The following is a 19,532-nucleotide window of genomic DNA, read 5'->3' as shown; positions in this document are numbered from 1 at the left end:
TGGGATTCCAATGTCATCTATGTGCAGTTCAAGATTTGGTGCACTTCTGAGCCCAAGACTTGGGTCATTATGCACACAAAGTTAGTGGCGAACTTCTTTGGCTCTCTCTTGTTTTTTATTTCGTCTATACTCTTTGTCTCCCACAGGCTCATTTTCCCAGGTCATCTAGCCAAACACTGGTTTATTTCAAGGTTTTAGGCTCTGTACTCTTGTATAGCCATGTGCTACTAAGGCTTCCCTTAACAGAGTAAGAAAAAAAAAAGTGAAAACTGAGTTTCCTGAAACACACTATTTGGTCCTCAGGGAATCCTTTTCTTGATTCTTCTGGCCAGAAGAGTTGATTTTCTCTCTAAATTTTGATGCCCACCCTTTTGTTTTTCTCAAGAGAGTGTAGTTTAGCAAATTAACCAATCTTATTTCAAAGCTGAAAATTAAAGGAGAAAAAATAACCAAGAAACTCACCACAGATTGTTGCTTTGCAAGTTTTGACTTTCCTCCCCAACCTTCCTATTATTGCTGCTTATTTTGCATGTCCTCAGTTAGTTCCTTTTCATATTCTGTCCAGAGTTTGCAGTTATAATTAAGGGAGAAGATAGGCTGTTGTGGGCTTACCCCATTTTGGCTGCCACTGGTAGTGAACAAAATGATTTAGAAGGACCTGTTAGGCATACGAATCTGGATCCCAAGCACTCTCATTGGGTTCAATTTGTGATTCAAATAAAAATAGATGATAATTTAATCCATAGAAGTGACTGAGGGTACCCAATTGGTGAGTACAGAGTGAAGAAAGAAGAGAGCAGAATTTTGGCACTAGCAACATTTAAGTGACATTTGAAGAAAGGGAAGAATGGAATACAGACTGTAAGGGATGAGAGAGGTATGTGTGTTATAAGGAAATGACAGAGTACGGAGTCTCAGTACCTCTAGTGTTGAATGCCACTGCAGCGAAGGAAAATAAAGTTTTGAAAAGAAAAAAAATGTTAAAAATTTGAAATTCTACCCAGAGATGAAGAAAAGTAACATCTGAAAAGCATCCACTTGACTTAAGGACAGAGATATCATTGGCGACCTTGGCAAGAACATGGAGTCATTAAGGCCAAATGATAGTGATTTGACTGGTGAGGGGGATGTGAAGTAGATACTTCAAGCTTGGGCAATGCTAAAATAAATTTTGTTGTCAAAAGAAGCAGGTAGGCCAGCAGCTACAGGAAGAAATTTCTGATGGACTGAGAGATTTCTTCTTTAAGTTTCATTTCGGTAGATGTTTTTGTTCTTACACTAGAAGTGGCCTTAGTACTTGAATATGTTAACAGGAAAGAACCAGTAAATTAAAAATAAAAGGCTAAAAGCAGAGAAAGAAATAAAATCCTTGAAGTGGTGGTAGGAAAAGGGATTCTAAACACAGGTGAAGGCATCAGTTAAGAATTAACAAAAGGAGGAATACCTGGGTGGCTCAATCGGTTAAGCTTTTGACTTCAGCTCAGGTTGTGATCTCATGGTTCGTGAGTTCAAGCCCCGCATCAGGCTCTGTGCTGACACTTCAGAGCCTGGTGCCTGCTTTGGATTCTGTGCCTCCCTCTCTCTCTCTCTGCCCCTTCCCTGCTCACACTTTGTCTCTCTCTCTCTATCTCTCTCTCTCTAAAACAAATAAACATTAAAAAAAAAAGAGTGAACAAAAGGAAACTCTTCAGGATAACAGTGAAAACGTTCCTCTGGAGCTCCCAATGGAATTCTTGTCCTTATTTCCTTACCCACCTCCTCACTGGCTTCTCCCAGAAGCAACTGTCTAATGAATTACTGGCATATAATTTTTTATTCTGAGTCTGCTTCTGGAGAACCCAACATGAGACAATTATAAATGTATTTGTCTATCCCTAATTTTAAATTATTCATAGAATTCCAAACACATCTATCCTATTGCCTATTTTATATCTCTACTTGTTTTGTATAACAAATATCTCAAGCTTAATATGTTCAAAGCAAAGCTCTTGATTTTTTTTTCCTAATGCTGTACTCTTTCAGTGTTCTTCTTTTGAGTAACTGAGAATATCCCGCACTCAAGACAAATAATCATCTTTAATTTTTCCTTTCTCCTTAACCCACATCCAAACCATCAGCAAGTAGAGTTACCTTTGAAAGTTCTAGAATTTGTCAAAACTCTGTCAATGTAATATCATCTGCATTGCTATCACTCTTGCTAAGCCCCTAATAATCTTGGACTTGTAGCACCACAATCACCACCTGACTTCTGTAATTCAAGCATCTATGTAATTGAATTAATCTAATATTATCCATAGAGAGATCTTTGTCAATGTGTTTCAAATCATGTATATGCTTCTTAGGAAACCTTCAGTGGTTTATTTTGAACTTAGAGAGAAATTCCTGCTTATTGTCATGTCTATGTGCAGGGTATATGAAATAAATATTTAACAACTGCTGTGGAATGAGCATTCACCAGTCAGAAGATATATTGGTCACAGTGTGCAATACTGAAGCAGTCTCTAATGGAGTATCAGTCTTACCGATGAGATGCTACAAATCCATTCTCTCCTTCATTTATTCTTTCCAATGTTTGCAATTCTGTCTGTCCTTCTTCCAAAGATTCCCTTTGTTGAGAATCTTCCCATGGCTGGCTATTACTTCTCTTTCACTTAGTATCTTAGATATTGTACTCTCTGTGAGGCACTCTTTTACCAAGTTATATCAAGCCCTTACCTTGCCCTGCTCAGTCTCTATCAGACCTGTTTATTTTATTCCCTTCACGAAACTGAAAGCTATATGAAATTATGTTTACATTTACATATTTCTTCTGTTTATCTGAACTAGAATTTAAGTTTATCAAGAATAAGGATCTTGTCTTATATTTTTATCACTGTATCCCCAGAACCAAGTTCTGTGCCCGGCATAGGGTAGACATTTAATGCTCACTCATTAAATGAATGAGTGAATGAATGAATGAATGAAATGTAAAGATAGATTTAGGAAAAGTCATTATAAAAACTGAGATAAAATAAATTATCAAGTGTGTTATCTATCTCTTCTATTATTAGCCTACCCATGAGTTTCTGACCTATACTTCCAAATTCCTTTTGGAATGCTCACCAGCAGCTAAATCTCAATATGAATTCATCTATTTACCTCAAAGTATTCCTCCTTTATTCCTTGTTATGATATATAAGGCAGATTCATTCTATAATAATTTGCAAAACAGCTTTGAAAATGAATTGAATGGATCCCAAACCCATTTCTGCTACTTATTACCTACGGGAAAGTTACTTAACCTCTTTGTGGCTCAATATTCTTCCTCTATAGAATGATTATAATGAAAATACATGGTTTATAAATTTGTTGGGAGGCTTATATGAATTAATTAATTCATGTAATCCCTTGAGAGTACCAGAGAGTAAGCACTCTTTATATCATTGAGATTATGGAAATAATCTTAGTTTTCTCCAGCTCTCTTACCTTGCCTATATGTTTGGAACACAGAATCTGCAAATTTTGCCATCTGACATCTCCCCAGTCTCTTTCTCTAATAAACTCTAATTGCCATTTACATCTGCTACATATCTTGACAACTGCAAGAACTGCTCAGCTACGCCCTTTTGCTCCATCTCTGCTTTCTCCTCTATTCCCCTTATCACACTGATCTTCGTAAAATAAAAAACTGATATATGACTTCCCTGCTTATAATCTCTCAATAACTTTGTCTTGCCTTCAGGATAAAACCTAAACCTAGCAAGACAAGGTTCAATTTCAACTTCTATTTTTAACAGTTTAGGCACATCAACCTCCAAGCCACAGGCATCACAAGACCAGTGGAATAAGAACACCCTGGTGATAAAAGAATGCAGTGCTCTCAGCGACTGCTCATCAATAAACCATAATGAGACCTGCTAAAGACCACAGTGTGATGCACAGCCTGTAAAGTGGCAAATGCTGCTGGGTTGCTAAAGACGAGGAAAGTCAGAGCTGTAGACTAGAAACGTTTATTCCTGGTGAAGAGTCCTCCCAAGGTTAATTACATAGACCTTGAAAGAAGAATTCAGTTTCCAATTCATCATGAAGATAGATGAGATCTTGAAGGTATGGCAGCAAAAGTTCTGTTATCTTAATACTATTGTCCATATTACCAAGGAACCGCCATACAATCCTAAAAAATTGGCCAATATTTGATAACAACATCTTCATATTTCAAAAATAATGTTTTCCTTGACAGGGTCTTTCCAGCAGGCCATGAAATAGTTGTTATAAGAATTCACAAATTGCACATCATCCAAAACAGAGGATTCTAGACTATTTCCTTGGAGCCTGAGGGATTTTGCTATAGCAGTTCCCAGGCTGGTCAGGTCAGAGAAGTGCCGGGGTGAAGCTGAGCAAATGGGACTCCAGACTGAGCTAATGCTTCCAACCAGGGAGGCTCTTCTCTTACCTGATTATATAAGGGATGTCCCCATAAGCTTTTAAAAAATGGAGTGTTGACGGTGGAATAAGGGCTGAGGTATTTCAAACATCTCAGACTTCAGCTCCTTACAATTTGTGCATTTGTAACTTTTATACACTTATTTTTAAAAATAGAAGTGGATTCTATTGTATGTTATTGTATGTTTTTAATCCACTACTCTCAAGTAAGCTTACTTATCCTCAAGTATTTTAGAAGTCCCTTAAAACTTCTATCAATTTAAAGGTGTTTATTGATTATAGGCATTTTCTATTGTATTACAAATATGCATTTATTTTCAGTGAACATATTGCAAGCACAATATACAACCTAAAATAATGTAAATGTGTTTAGGGTGATTTGAGAGCAGCTGTAACTATTTCATAAGCCATTCATATAATAAAAAGCTGCACACAGATATCAATGTTCTGTAATTATTTAACAAACACTTCATGGTATAACGCATAATCCTTACAGTAACTTGAGTGGTTTCTGGTGTTATAATTGTTTTTTTGCTGTCAAAACAACAAATGGTTAGAAAGATCCTTATGCAATGCTACATTTTCTGTCCCAAGTATCTGGTAGCTATTTTAAAATACCTAAGTCTTTTTGCTAACTTGCTATCACTACCAAATACTACCTCAGAATTTTTTAGAGAGATTGTCTTGAGCCTTTGGAAATTATGAATTGGTACAAGAGATTTAAATATATACTTCTGTATCAGGACAAACATGATTCAGAGTAAAGAACATCATGTTGGAAATTTATGAAAAGATGTCATTATCAATGAGGTATCTGTATATATATGATGTGCATCTACAAAATGTTAAGTGTCATGGAAATTTGAAAGTAATAAACAATAGGATATGGCCTCTGCAGTCAAGAAACTTAAATTTTGTTTGAGGTAATAGTTATTAGGCATGGCATAATGAGATGGTAATGATGTATTCAACTAATCGCTCCATTTCTAATCTGTTACTACCATGGGTTGATGGACAATCATTGATGGAGTCTACCACAAATTCATGTTACCTAGAATTAATAAGCTCTCAATTACCTTTACCAAATATTTTGTGCATCACTTTCCTATCACATTCCTTGTAAGATTATTCCCAATAGTCCCTGGTTGTTAATGGCTGTGACTCTTATCCCTAAACGCTTCACGATTTGGAGATCAAGTCACCTGTGGTGCATGATTGAAATAAAAATCAAGACCAGTCAACAAATGTCCCAATTTACTCATTAAAGCTCAAATACAATACTCCTTTTCTTCATGTTTATTTGCTCTTTTCCTAGTGGAAGGATGGGCCGAGTTTTTGTTTAGGTGAATATTTTCACATACAACTGATATAGACTATTCCTCCTCAGAATTCTAAGACTTTGATTTGTCTTTTTTATTTTCCTGTAACATCCTCTAGACCCTTCTTATCAGTTGTATCCTCCCTTACTATCAGAAAACACGCTCAGGTTATAGTTACACTAAATATGCACAAACAGCGATAACCCCAAAGTCATAAATAAACAACTAATACTTTTCCTTCTAAAACAATGACTTTTTTCCTCTTATAACCACATTTCTTGAAAAATAATCTACCTGTCAACTCCACTTTATCACCATTCACTTTTCACTTCAGTTTTTTCCTTAACCATTATACTGAAAATCTTCTCTTGAAGGTTTTACTAACACTTCTACTGGAATTGTGTTAAAGATCATAGGTGAAACCAAAAGCCGTGATGATATTTATTTTGTATCTGCTTTTAACCTATATAATCTTGTAATAAAAATGAACAGAGTTTGGCACGTTAGCCTTTAATAAATATGTGCTGAATTGAATGAAATAAAATTCTTTAATCAATGAAATCCAAGAAAACCTCAAAAAACAAAATCAAATCAATGGTCCTAGCTGAATTTTCTGTCAGTTCAACTTTAGTGCAGCATTTGGTACTGTGAGAACCATAACCTTCTCCTTGGAATTTTTATTCTACTGATGACTTTCATGAAATTACTCACATTTATTGGTCAAAACAGGATTTGGCAGAACGCGCTTACTGAAGAACTGAGAAGGCAAACTGAGAGTTTTGAAATGGAGCTTACAGATGACCAGTGAGGCACGTTCAGGCTTTGAGGATGGATATGGAAATGAGGAGGGCTTGTGTACAATAAAGACAAGGTTAAGCACTGGGTGAGAGCTGTCAGGTGGACATCACAGAGGTGGTCCATCAACAGAAGACTGTTCCAGTGTATACACTTGGCACAGCAAATGATACTCAAGAAACAGGCAAATGGCTGAGACTCAGATATGAAGCCCACACTCAGTATCAAGAGTAAAGCCTCAGGGAGTCTCATCTCCAGGTACATACTTCATTAGGGAAAGTGACATAATAATATTGGGATCTTCGATTATCATCAAGAGAAGGACTTGGCTTCAGATCTCAGTTTTTCAATTGGCAATGCAACCAAAGAACACAATTAACAGGCCTGATTTGTTAAAGACATGGGCTCTAGGATGAGGCAAACAAGGTACTTTTCTTAAGGGGCGGGGAGCGTTTAAGATGTCAAAATATTAATTACATAATGGTTTTATGCAATGTTTTTTAAAAATCAAATTAATGTAAATATTTACGATAAAAAAATTATCAAAGTTTTAAATTACTAATGTCACTCAATGTAGATACTGTGAAGCATGGGCACCTGACTGCCAAATAACTAACATAAACAATAAATGCGCCAACTGCATAAGAACAAAAGGCACTTCTGGATTTGTGAGGACTGGAAAGAGTTTTGAAGTAGGAACTGACCTGGATTTCAAAGGACAGGCAGAAGGGGCCAGTACTGAAAGCAGTAAACATAGTCACGTTTCCTGTTTATGACGAACAACCTGTAAAAAGGAGTTAATTTTATTCACCAGGTTTTCTCTTAGAGACGGTATTATTTGAGTTTGAAAGATTTCTTTTCATTAGGATCATTGGGTGCGGTTTACATTTCAAAGACATATTCTGAGTAACAAATCAGTGCACTTACATAAGGTATTTACAGATAGTCTTTTATTTTAATAGTGGCAAAGAAAAAAAAAGCCCACACACATAAAATTCATCTTCCCAACAATTTCCAAATGCACAGGACAACAGTGTCAGGCACAGTCACATTGTTGTGTGAGTTGTGTAACTGATGCCCAGAATGTTCACATCCTATATGACTGAAACTTTATACTCACTGAACACAGACAACTCCCCACACCCCCACTTCTCCAGCCCTTAACTGAAAGTCTTTGTTTTAAAGATTAAAGATCGTCTGAAGTAACATTATGACATTTGGAGATAGAAGTTGGGTAGATATAAATCTTCTCTCCGTAAAAGAGGAAAGTGAAATCAGAGAGCGAGATAAGTAAAACCAGTAAATCTGGGGACAGTGTTGTCCAAGGGCAGAAAGAGGAATCCTGGTTTGGGGACCATACAGTGAGGGGCAATTGAATGAAGGAAGCTCAGTTTTTTGTTATTTGATGTGAACTGTAATCTGCCTCCCAGATGCCCCTTAATATATCATCAGTATTGTTCACTAATATTTTTGTGGAAGTCAGTAATGCAGGGGAATTTTAAAGAAGATGGTGAGGAAAGAGTAAGTATCTAAACTGCACAAGAAAAGAAATAAAGCATCTGTCATCAATTGTTTTGTTGGATGATTTTCACAGTTTGTAAAATGGGTGTAGAAGTCTTTTTGAGCTACTGTGGCTGTAGACCAAATGATTCTGATACATCTCCTTCTATTTTCCCCATAAAATTGGTGAAAACTGATGTTTGCACTGAGAACTGAAGAGAAGAACATTGGCTAGTATTTGGGATGCTTATGCTACTTCCATTGTGGATAGTGTAGATTGTGAAACAATCCCCTAGACTATGCTCTTGGGTTCCATTCTTTGAAGCAGAATAAGACAGTTATCTTTAATGGAAATGGGCAAAGACATTAACTTTCCCCACTCTTTGGCATTACTTTGTGACACATTAACACACTGAATGGAAAATTATACACTTGCCTTTTACTATGAACCAGAAAAAAAAATCTGCTACGTCTTCTTCTATAACTTGACCTTCCAGGATATAACCCAGATGAAAGAGAAGAGAAATGAGAAAAGACATACTGAAATTGACATATTTAGTTTAGGGGGATACTGAAAACAAGGAAGGAGGCATGAAAAGTTCTGGTAGCAATGCAGTTGAGGATGTAGTCTTTCATGCACTAAAGTTAACTCTAGAAACATCAATACCTTTATCTTAGCCTATTTGACCATATGATTCAAAAAAGATTTTTCCTTTATCCAGCAGCCTTAAAGTAGATCATTGTTGCTGAAATATTGCAACTGGACTGTACTCATTAACCTGAACTATTTTATATTGCAACATATGAAAATACTGAGAAACAGATATTGAGAAGGGATAAGGTCATTCATTCCATCTCTCCAATCTGTAGCAAACATGAGATTTGGAGAAACTCTTTCCAATTTAAGGCTAAAAACAAAAGCAGGCACATAATAACAAGGAGCCTTGAAAGATATTAAATCATTAAAACAAAAGAAAGAGGAAGAAAGAAAGAGAAGAAAGAAAGATAGAAAGAAAGAAAGAAAGAAAGAAAGAAAGAAAGAAAGAAAGAAAGAAAAGAGGGAGGCAGGAAAGGAGGGAGGGAGGAAAGGAGGGAGGATGGAAGGGAGGAAGGAAGGAAGGAAGGGAGGAAGGGGAGGGAGAAAGGAAGGAAGGAAAGAGTTTGATGAAAATAAGAACATGTTCCTGAAAATAATTTTAAGAATATAAGGAGAATACTTTTGTCCATAAAGGTTCTTTGAGAGGTTCTTTGAGAACCTTTGTCCATAAAGGTTCTCAGCTTTTTAACAGTAAATATCTCACATGACATTAGGTGATAGGACACAATGGAACAGTATCTATTGAGGCAAATATGTTGTGACCCAGGAATTTTATATTGAACCAAATTGCCAGATGAATATAAAAGGACAGAAGCCCTGACTCAGAACATTTAAAACTTCTGTGTGTATTTTTTGAAATTGAACCCAAAGATCAAACATAATTTTAAACTAATCAAAGACAGGAACTCAAGGATGAAAGTACATTGTTCCATTGTATAGGTATAGAATAGGTAATTAATCTCATGTTTTGCTGAGACTAACAAAGTTAAATTAAATTTGCCCTTTCTGAGAAGTATCTGTTAAGGCCTGGATTCTGACAAAGGCTGACTGGGTTCAAATTGGCCATTACTAGATTTATGACTCAGTTTCTAAATCTGACATACAGAAATATTAATAGTATATGCCTCCACAAGTTGCTGTGAAAGTTACGCATGTAAAATTATATGTCTGGCACATAGTAAGTCTTTGGTCAATGGTCGACATTATTATTGTCAGCTCTTCAGGTAATCTAAATTTTTTTCATTATAATAAATGATGTTTGATTCATTTGATATGTTTCCTTTTATGCATGCCATTACTTCTATTGGACAATTTCTTACAAATAGAATTTCTGGGTCAGAGTATGTGAACATTTCAAAGACTTTTAATGCTAACTCTTTGCAGCAGAGTATATGAAAATATTATGTAAGAATAAATTTTTCCTTCTTCCATTTGAAGATTGTTCCTCTAATTTAAGTACAAATTTGTAATTAATAGGCAACAACATTATGCTGTTATTTACATTTTTAATTGTGAAGCTGACATTTTGGCATGATTAGCAGCAACTTACTTTCTTTTGTGAATTGCCTGTTTTTTCAGGATCTGTCTTGGTGTTTTGCTTGCCGATAAATAAGCCAAAGTTATTTTTCAAAAAAAAAAAACATATCCTTAAAGTAATAATTATATTTTAATAGATTATCTAACAGTGGATTAAATTAACAAAGCCTGAAAAGTATTAAAATAAACTTTTTATCCTTCATTACAGAAAATCATAAATATCATATTATCATGACTGTAGTAAGAAGCAAAATATAGTCTAACAAGTCAGAAAACAAAACAAAACAAAAAGAGAGAGGAAGTTAAATGAAGGAGAACTAAAGAATTTGCCTGAAACATGGGGACAGAAATCCAAACATATCAGAGATGACAATGAATTTAAATAAATTAATCTCTTACCTAATGGCTAAGTTTTTTAGAAATGGGTTTTAAAAAAATTTTTTTAACGTTTATTTATTTTTGAGACAGAGAGAGACAGAGCACGAACGGGGGAGGGGCAGAGAGAGAGGGAGACACAGAATCGGAAGCAGGCTCCAGGCTCTGAGCCATCAGCCCAGAGCCCGACACGGGGCTCAAACTCACGGACCGTGAGATCTTGACCTGAGCTGAAGTCGGACGCTCAACCGACTGAGCCACCCAGGCGCCCCTAGAAATGGGTTTTAAAAATAAAGTGACTCAAGTACACAGTGGTGAAAAGAGGCCAAATTAACATCAAATGTTACAGAAAAATTAAAAGTATGCTTTAATTTTAAAGAAAAGCTGAGAAATTTTTATTTAAAAAGGGAAAAATGAGAGGATAATTTTCACATAAGCTATTTCTTATATTTTTAAGCGTAGACCATTTTCTTCTTCTTTTTTTTTAATTTGATACTGGAATAAAAGTCAAAAATTATATCAACCTTTCTACATAAATATACCTGTATAAATGTATACAATTAAATAAATCTAAAAATTGAGGAATTGATTACTCAATAACCTGAGTATTTGGGGGAGGGGGAACCAAGTTACCTGGCTTGCAACTCATACAACACCCAAAAGAAAATCTGGGTCATTTAAATATTTTTAAAAGTAAAAAATGTAGTCATACAAGCTAGAAAAAAATAGAAGTGGATTTTCATTGGTCTTAACTGTGCAAAAAGTTTTTCTAAGCTTACAAAGAATAATAAGAATTATATACATGTGCACATCACTAAACTTGGCACTATAAAAATAACATCATTTCAATGCAGAAGAATACCATAAATAAGTTATAAGGCAATTTAAAAACTAGGAACGTATGGGCCACAAATATGATAAACACTGGGTTAGTGCCATATATAAAGTCATCTTAAAATAGATGGGAAAGCACTAATAAACCAATAGAAAGGCCATGAACTGACAATTCCCAGAATGTTCATCCTCATTAGTAATGAAAGAAATTAACATTAAAACAGCAGTGACATTGTTTCAATATGAATTGGTGAAAATGTTAAAAACTTGTAATTGTCAATATGGCTGAAGAGATGAAATTGTCACTCTTATGCCCTTGTAGTGAGAGTATTTGTTATAGGAACTTTGAGTGGTTGGAAAACATATGTTAAGAGCTTTAATAATGTCCTCAATTGACCTGGCTATTTTTTCCTGTAGTTTTTTTCTTAATTTTGTAAAAATGTTTATTTATTTTTGAGAGAGAGAGAGAGGGCATGAACAGGGAGGAGCAGAGAAAGAGGGGGACAGAAGATCCAAAGCAGACTATGTGTTGACAGCAGTAAACCTGACGGGCTCTAATCCAGGAACCGAGAGACCATAACCAGAGTTGAAGTCAGACACTTAACTGACTGAGCCACCCAGGCACCCCATTTCCTGTACTTTTTCTTAATGAAAAAAACCAGGCATAGATGTATATATGTGACCCTAACATACAAGAACATTTATCAGGTTATTATTTATGAAAGCAAATATTAGGAACAATCTCAACAGATTCTTGGTAGATAAATTATAGGACATAGTTATAAAAAAACTAAATATCATTAAAATTAGGTTGGAAGAGTATTCCATCTAATGATAAAATGGTAATTATGTAATATTTAGTGAAAAAAATTAAGAGTATTTCATCCAAAATCATTTATGTAAATATGTATCTGGAGAGCAAAATGGAAGGGACTATTTCAAAATATGAATAACAAAACATGAGATGGCAAGTAATTTATGTTTTCATATTTACTTTCAGTAATTATTCATTATTACCATATAATACTTCTGTTACCAAAAAAAAGTAACACGAAATACAAATATCAGGATATAAAAGTAGTATGGGATGGAAAGGAGAGCCACCATCTAAAGACATAGCCTTCAAGAGACATGTACCAGGATGGGCCTCAGCCGCCCCTCAGAGCATCTACACAGGCTATCGTTTGCTGCTGCCATAGTGTTGGTATGGATCTCAGAACAACAGTGCTCTGTAGAGCAGAGCGCATAATCATTTTGTTATATTTCCCAACCTTATCATAGTATTTCTAGCTCTATCATGTATTCTGTATATATGAGTGTGTGTGTGTGTACAAAGCATATATATATAGTGCTTTGATATGTGTAGATGTGTGCTGTTGGGGAAAATATGTACATATTTTAAATTACTGAATCCACAAGCCAGAAGATGTTATATATACTAATCATCAGAATTATCTAGGATGTTTTTTAAGAGTAATATACCCTTGTCTCATACATCGATATTCTAATCAGTCTGGGCGTGGTAATTAGACAGCTTCATGTATTGCTGTTTACCCTGTTTAAAGCTGGGAATCACTGAGCATAGACTCAAAGAAAGATTTTCATGTACATATACTTCCATATCTTGTTCAATAAGCCTTGGGTTTTTATTAGATATGCGCTATTCAATTGAGCTCTAAAGATTCTGTCTCGGTCCTTGTATGAGTCAAGATTCTCCAAAGAAACAGAAGCAATAGAATGTGTATAGAGAAGCAAAGAAAGACTTATTCTGAGGAATTGGCTCACACCATTATGAGGGCTGGCAAGCCTGAAATCTGCAGGCAGGCCTATGGACTGAAGACCCAGCAAAGAGCTGTTGCTCTCCGGAGTCTGAAGGCATCTGGAGACAGAATTCTTTCTTCCTCAGGGACCTGTCTTTTCTCTCAAGGCCTTCAAAAGACTGGATGAGGCTAACCCTCATGATGGAGGGTGATCTGCTTTACTGAAAGCAGTGTTTGACCAAAATCTGTATGCCCCTTCCAAGCCAAGTTGACATATTAAAATTAACCATACGATCTTCAAGTCAAAAATGATAGAATATTATAAAGTCATTAAAAGCAACTATGTTCATTTCCTTGAATGGCATGTTCTCTAATGATGTCCAAATAAAATATTTTTGGAAATAAGCAACTTATAAATATCCACTCAGGTTTCAGATCAAGGACTTAGGAGATACTTTTGATATAACAAGCTTTCTCAGATTATTAACTAGTATTCCGCAACTTTGTGTATCTCAAGTTGTCAAAATCTTCTAAACTGTTGTTAGCCTTTACCTCAAATGGGTAGGAAGAAAATAATTCATGAGAGAGGAACCCAGATATGGGTAACTGCAGTTCACTGCAGTCTCAATGGTTTTTTATTTATTTTTAATTTCAGGAGGGGTTATAAGAATGTTAAAGTGAGATTTCCTGTGAATCTCCAGGTAGATGAGGCACAGTCACTGCTTCTTCCCACCCCTGTGCTTTCCATCTCATCTGCCTGGTACATGCTCCAGTACATGTAACACTCTTATTATTTTTCATCATTTCCTGTGGGATGCTTGCCCAGGGTCTCAAGTGAGATCCACCACCATACTGCATGCTCTGTTTATTGCAGAACTAAATGAAGCATGCCGGGCAGCATCTGAAAACAATTAAAAATAATTGAAATGAGCTGTGGACTCTACTAGTCTCATTAAGCTTTATATTTCATCCACCACACATTGGGGATTTAGATCTGAACCTCCACTCCCTCAGGCCTCCTGCTGGCAGAAGGGATTCCTTTCCCAGGGCAGATAAAGGACCATTGGTTTAGGATGTAGGAGCTGCAATCTACGACCAGGCAGGGAAAAGGCCTGATGGCTGCCAAGAGGCTTCTGTGAGAGGAGATGATGTCTCTCTCCACTAGCTGCCTTTGAGCAGCTGCTTTATGAATTAATAAACATCACTATGAATATGCACATATCCCTTATTAAGAATTCACAAGCACATTAATCACGCTGCTCAAATGCAACTCAGGATATTGAAGTTAGTTTTTCTGTTGCCTTTCTTTGAGGGAGATAGGAAGAGAGAGACAGAGACAGGGACAGACAGGAAACTAAAATGTAAAATATAATATTTTAAATATTTTTATATAAAATTAGACATAATACAAATTTTGAAATAGTTTCTGAGATGATGCCCTATTTCCAGAGTCCACATTATGGTAGCTTGGACACAAATAACTGAAATATCTCAAATGTTACGTTGGAACCCATTAGATAGTTAAACGATGTTAAAATAATACATAGAATATTCTGCAGAATATAAAAATGGCTATCCTGGAAGACCCTATTTCTGAATGGATAAAGCCATTTCCTTTTTTTTTTTTTTGTACCCAGGAAGGCCAGGAAAGTTTAGCTGTGTGAGGTAATTATTCTTGGTGAGATATTTAACATGATTCAGTGACAGGTATGAGGAAATGAGATTAGTTCTTACCATGAAGAATGACTTAGATGTGAGTTTGGAATAATGTGTGTATAAGAAAGATAAAGGTAGGTATTTTATTAAACTGATAGTACTTGTGAAGATTATTCTATAGGCAGCACTGTGGATTTGCATGTTTGACAAAAAAAAAGAGCACTAGGAAGCTTCAAAGTACAATTGACCTTTTAATTTTCTCTATTTCAAAAAGATCTGATTACCCTTAGGCTTATCTGAGAATTTTCTTCCCCTGTCAACATTAGAACACTAATATTAACAATTTATTCTAGATAATCATGGTGATGAGACTTGAAGAGTTAGAATCCCTTCAGTTTCTTCTTTAAATTTGTATGAGTAAATTAACCACAAGAGAAACTCCAACATTTCAGATAGAGGGCCTTTTTCACATAATGTTGTAAATTTGTGCTCATTCTCATCAGAGCTGTATTAGTCAGTAACACCTCCCTCTCTGCCTTGTCTAAAGACAAACAAGAACTTTCCAATTTCTTCCTCTTTACAAAACATGTTCTCTATGATAACAACAGGTAGCATTTATTGAAGGCTTGCTATGTGCCCTTCACTGCCCTCCATGCTTTGTTCGCACTCTTTTAACACAGTTGAACTGTGAGGTAGGAGACTCTTATTATCTCCATTTTTGCACATACAGAGATGTAGTTGAATGGGGAGAAGTAACTTGCTTATGTAACATTTAAAGGCAGGTCTAGGACTCAGACCCTAACATTCTGGCTCTTGTATCCATCTTCTTAGCCATCACACCTACTGTCTTCATAGAGCTTGTCTATTTATTTTCCAATCATCTGATTTAGGTGCAGAGGCCAAAAGAGGAGAGAAAACAGGACACCTTTGAAGATATGGAAGGAATTCAACAAATCTGGAATTGGGGAAGCACAGATTATGAGGGAGTTAGTTGAGAGTGGTTTGAAATGAGGAACAAATCGGGGTCTAACATGCCAATGGTCACATTTGTATTAAGGAGCGTGGACCTTATCTCACAGTAATAGGAGCCTGTGCAGAGTTTTAGTCATGGAGGTTGATGAGTTTTTGCTTTTCAAGCCAATACTGATTGACAATTTATGAGTAAAATTAGGGATTGGATTAATTAGGCTACTGCCATGGTCCAGTCAAAGATGTAGCTCAATTTTTTGCCCTGAGCATGCTAAGGCGGTGTCTTATATGGACTCCAACAATGTGTAGATAGGTGGAGTCACCGGAAATAGTCACCACCAACATATGTATGAATCATAGTAGGCCTTAACTACATTTCAATTTCCTTACCTCTTTCTTTCATAGAACTAAATGGAAAAATTTCCTCAAATCTTTCTCACACTTTTCATACTTAGTGTGTTATGTAGACACTCAAGTAAGCAAGTACAGAATACCAGGAAAAAATTATCTGCTGTAAGAGATTGGATTTGAATTTTTTTTTTTAGCTCACTTAATAGCTCTCAGTTGAAGTTTTTCTAGTTGTGCCACTTTCCCCTTCTAGGCCTGTGGCCAACACTAATTTCCACTACTACATGAAATTGCAGCCCCCTATTGAAGGGAATGTGAAAATGATTTTGAGATGATTATGGCTCTATCATTATGTTTCTTGCATCACAAATCTCAGATTTAAACCATGAAGACAGTTTAAAGGAACGACAGCAATCAAGGCAAGACCAAAATAATATAAAACACAAAATTCTCTATATCCCTAGAGTCCTTTTGTCCTTTATTGCTCTTCTTTAACTTGTTCAGGAATAAAGAAGTCTCACTTACAGGTTACAGTCCCTTTTTGAAATTCTAGCATATGGAAGTGATTCCTGTTGTCATCAGCAAGAAAGTGAGCACTAAAATTTGAGAATAAAACATGCAATAAAGAAATAGGACTAGAGGTTATTTTTATGAAATGCTTTTGGTGGGGGTAAAACGTTTCTAAAGCCTGGAAGCAGAGAGTGAAAAATAACTATGAAGGAAATAACTGGAAGCTTATGCGGTGGAAGGAAGTGATCATGGGCAAAATCAAGCTATAAATGCAAATATATGTAAGAAATGCAAAAATATATAGAAAGACTGATAAAGATATAGATATATCAAAGTTATATTTAAATGTATATGTATATATAATTATCTTGCATTTATATCTTTGTCTCCTTATGTATATTTTTGTGTATATACAGATCTTTATATCTATCTATCTACAAAAATGATTAACTAAAAGTCATCTAAACTTAAAATACTTAAATTTTCTACATCTTAGGATCTGTCGAGCTAGTCTAGAGAAACAAGACTCCATGACACTCAATTATAACATCAAGAACATTTGGATAAAAGAGTAGACACAGAGGAATGTCATTTGGGATTCATTTTATCTATAATTTGATTTGTTTTGATTAAATCCTTCTGGAACTAACAAGGAGTGGAAGTATGTATGATGGATGTTACATTACCAAGTCGCTCACAAGGAGAGAAAATGAATTGAAAACAATTGCACATTTTTACTAACTTAACCATATTGAAAAAATGAGATTCTGTGTATTTGGAATGCTATCTTTTAAATTAATTTCAAAAGTACTTGTAAGGGCTTATTTATGACCTCATTCACGCAAACTATTTTTTTTCCTATTAAGGCTTGGTTACTTAGTGGTACACTTCTTTCCTATAACAACATATGAGCTCGTGAATTCTTTACAAATAGTCTTTGAAGAGGCTCAACAATTCAGCGTCCACTTTAGAGCCTTAGTGTTAGGCTATTTTTGTGAAATTATGAGTTTGAAAGCACGTCTAATTTGTTTTATATATCACGTAGTACATATTTACTCTGTAGAAATTTAAGTACTTTCTGATAATTGACTGGATTGGAGCTGTACTACTTTTGACCGTGTCACCTTTTTTTTTTTTTCCTGATGTTATTCAGGTCTACATTCACCCCAAATACTCATATACTCCCAACTTAATAGATGAATGATTACCAAAAATCATAAATGAACTAAATTTTACAACATATATTGTTACTGACAAAGATGGCTTTAATGTTCTCCTCAGCTTGACTAAAGTTTCTTCCTGATCATAGGTCCTGACCTCCCTTTCCTTAGAGCATTCACTCTAGAAACCTTGGAATTGTAACTTTTTCTCTGCCTCTTTGTGATATAAATCTTTACTGCCTAAAAATGTTTTTCTCAAGGACCTGAAAGCCAAACCTTTACATTGCAATCAAGAAAAATAGAGCTCCTATCTCCTAGTCTCTGTGTGAAGATAGAAGTCTAATTTTGATAAGGTAAACACCAAGATAAAGCACAGAGGGATTAATCACATTGGCTAAACCCCTTCCAACATCTTTTAGTATGTTACCACTAGCTAACCCCAGATTTAAAAATTATTTACAATAGCCAAAATATGGAAGCAACCAAAGTATCCATTAATAGATGAATAGAAAAAGCTGTCACACACACACACACACACGCATTCACACACACACACACACACACACACACACACACACACACACTAGAATACTACTGAGCCATAAAAAAAAAAAATCTTACAATTTGCAACAACAGGGATGGACATAGAGGGTATTATGCTAAGTGAAATAAGTCACACCAAGAAAGACAAATATCATATGACTTCATTTACATGTAGAATCTAAAAAACAAAACAAAACAAAACAAAAAATAAACAAAACAACACAGAGTTTTAAATACAGAGAACAAATGAGTGGTTGCCAGAAGGGAGGTGGGAAGGGAGATGGGTGAAATAGGTGAAGGGATTAAGATGTACAAACTTGCAGCTACAAAATAAATGAGTTAAAACAGAGTTTCAAAGTACAGCATAGAGAATATATTCAATAATATTATAATAATGTGGTATGGTACAGATCATAATTACACTTACCGTAGTGAGAGTTGAGTAATGCATAGAAGAGTCAGATCTCTGTGTTCTATGTCTGAAACTATTGTAACAGTGTATGTCAGCTATTCTTCAATAATAAATTTAAAAAAATTCCCCTGCCTTTTTTGCATTGGAGTTGAGTTGAATATCTTTCCTCCATCACAACTGTCTTTAACCTTATTGCAACAGTATTGGATAAAGTCTTCCTTGCTTGTTTTACTTGTCTGGTGCAGTTTTCTTTGACGGTCTCAAATTTTATGTTTTATTTTCAAATATTTTATTGATAAGGTCAGGGATTTTTCCAAAGTATAGTTGAATATGACACCAAAACATAATAGGAAAAAATAAAATTAAGAACTTTGTGTGTATATTAAAATGATTTTATACATTTAATGACAGAGAAAGTCATTAAGTCAAAAACATAATTTTAATGACTTTTATATGGATCCAGTTTTATGAGAAATGGATATCAATAATGTATGTATTTGTGCATGTGTACATCAATACAGAAAAATATATAGTAGCCCCCATTACAAAGCAAGATTATTATATAATTTAAAATTTATGTTTTCTGGTTTTCTGATTTTTTAAAAAAATTTTAAGCTTAAGTGCCAATGTTTAAAATTATTAAATGCTAATATTTAATTATTTAACTAACCAAGATAGATTCTATTGTTGGCAAAGGCTTCGGGTGTATTCATTAGTTATTCCTGATGGCTCTCTTCTCCGTAAAAACCATAGGGAGAAACCTTAGTGCTCTCTGCAGGAAAAATTATAATGATA

At 35.1% G+C, this 19,532-nt stretch overlaps 1 long non-coding RNA gene across 2 annotated transcripts in view; it reads right to left on the bottom strand.

The window, feature by feature from the left end:
* LOC122238429 overlaps positions 1-19,532 on the bottom strand; it is a 40,605-nt gene that overhangs the window by 20,532 nt on the left and 541 nt on the right. Inside the window, exons 2-4 of one of the 2 annotated variants that reach the window (XR_006217347.1) lie at positions 19,408-19,509; positions 7,241-7,320; positions 463-628 (exon numbers count right to left, since the gene is read on the bottom strand). This is a non-coding gene — a long non-coding RNA (uncharacterized LOC122238429). The remainder of the gene's footprint in view (positions 1-462; positions 629-7,240; positions 7,321-19,407; positions 19,510-19,532) is intronic. The other variant, XR_006217348.1, reaches the window with a different exon arrangement.

This window comes from Panthera tigris, chromosome B2, assembly GCF_018350195.1.
Source record: "Panthera tigris isolate Pti1 chromosome B2, P.tigris_Pti1_mat1.1, whole genome shotgun sequence".
Taxonomy (NCBI): Eukaryota; Metazoa; Chordata; class Mammalia; order Carnivora; family Felidae; genus Panthera; species Panthera tigris.
The sequence above is the reverse complement of the archived record's forward strand: the minus strand, read 5'-3'. Positions and strand labels throughout refer to the sequence as shown.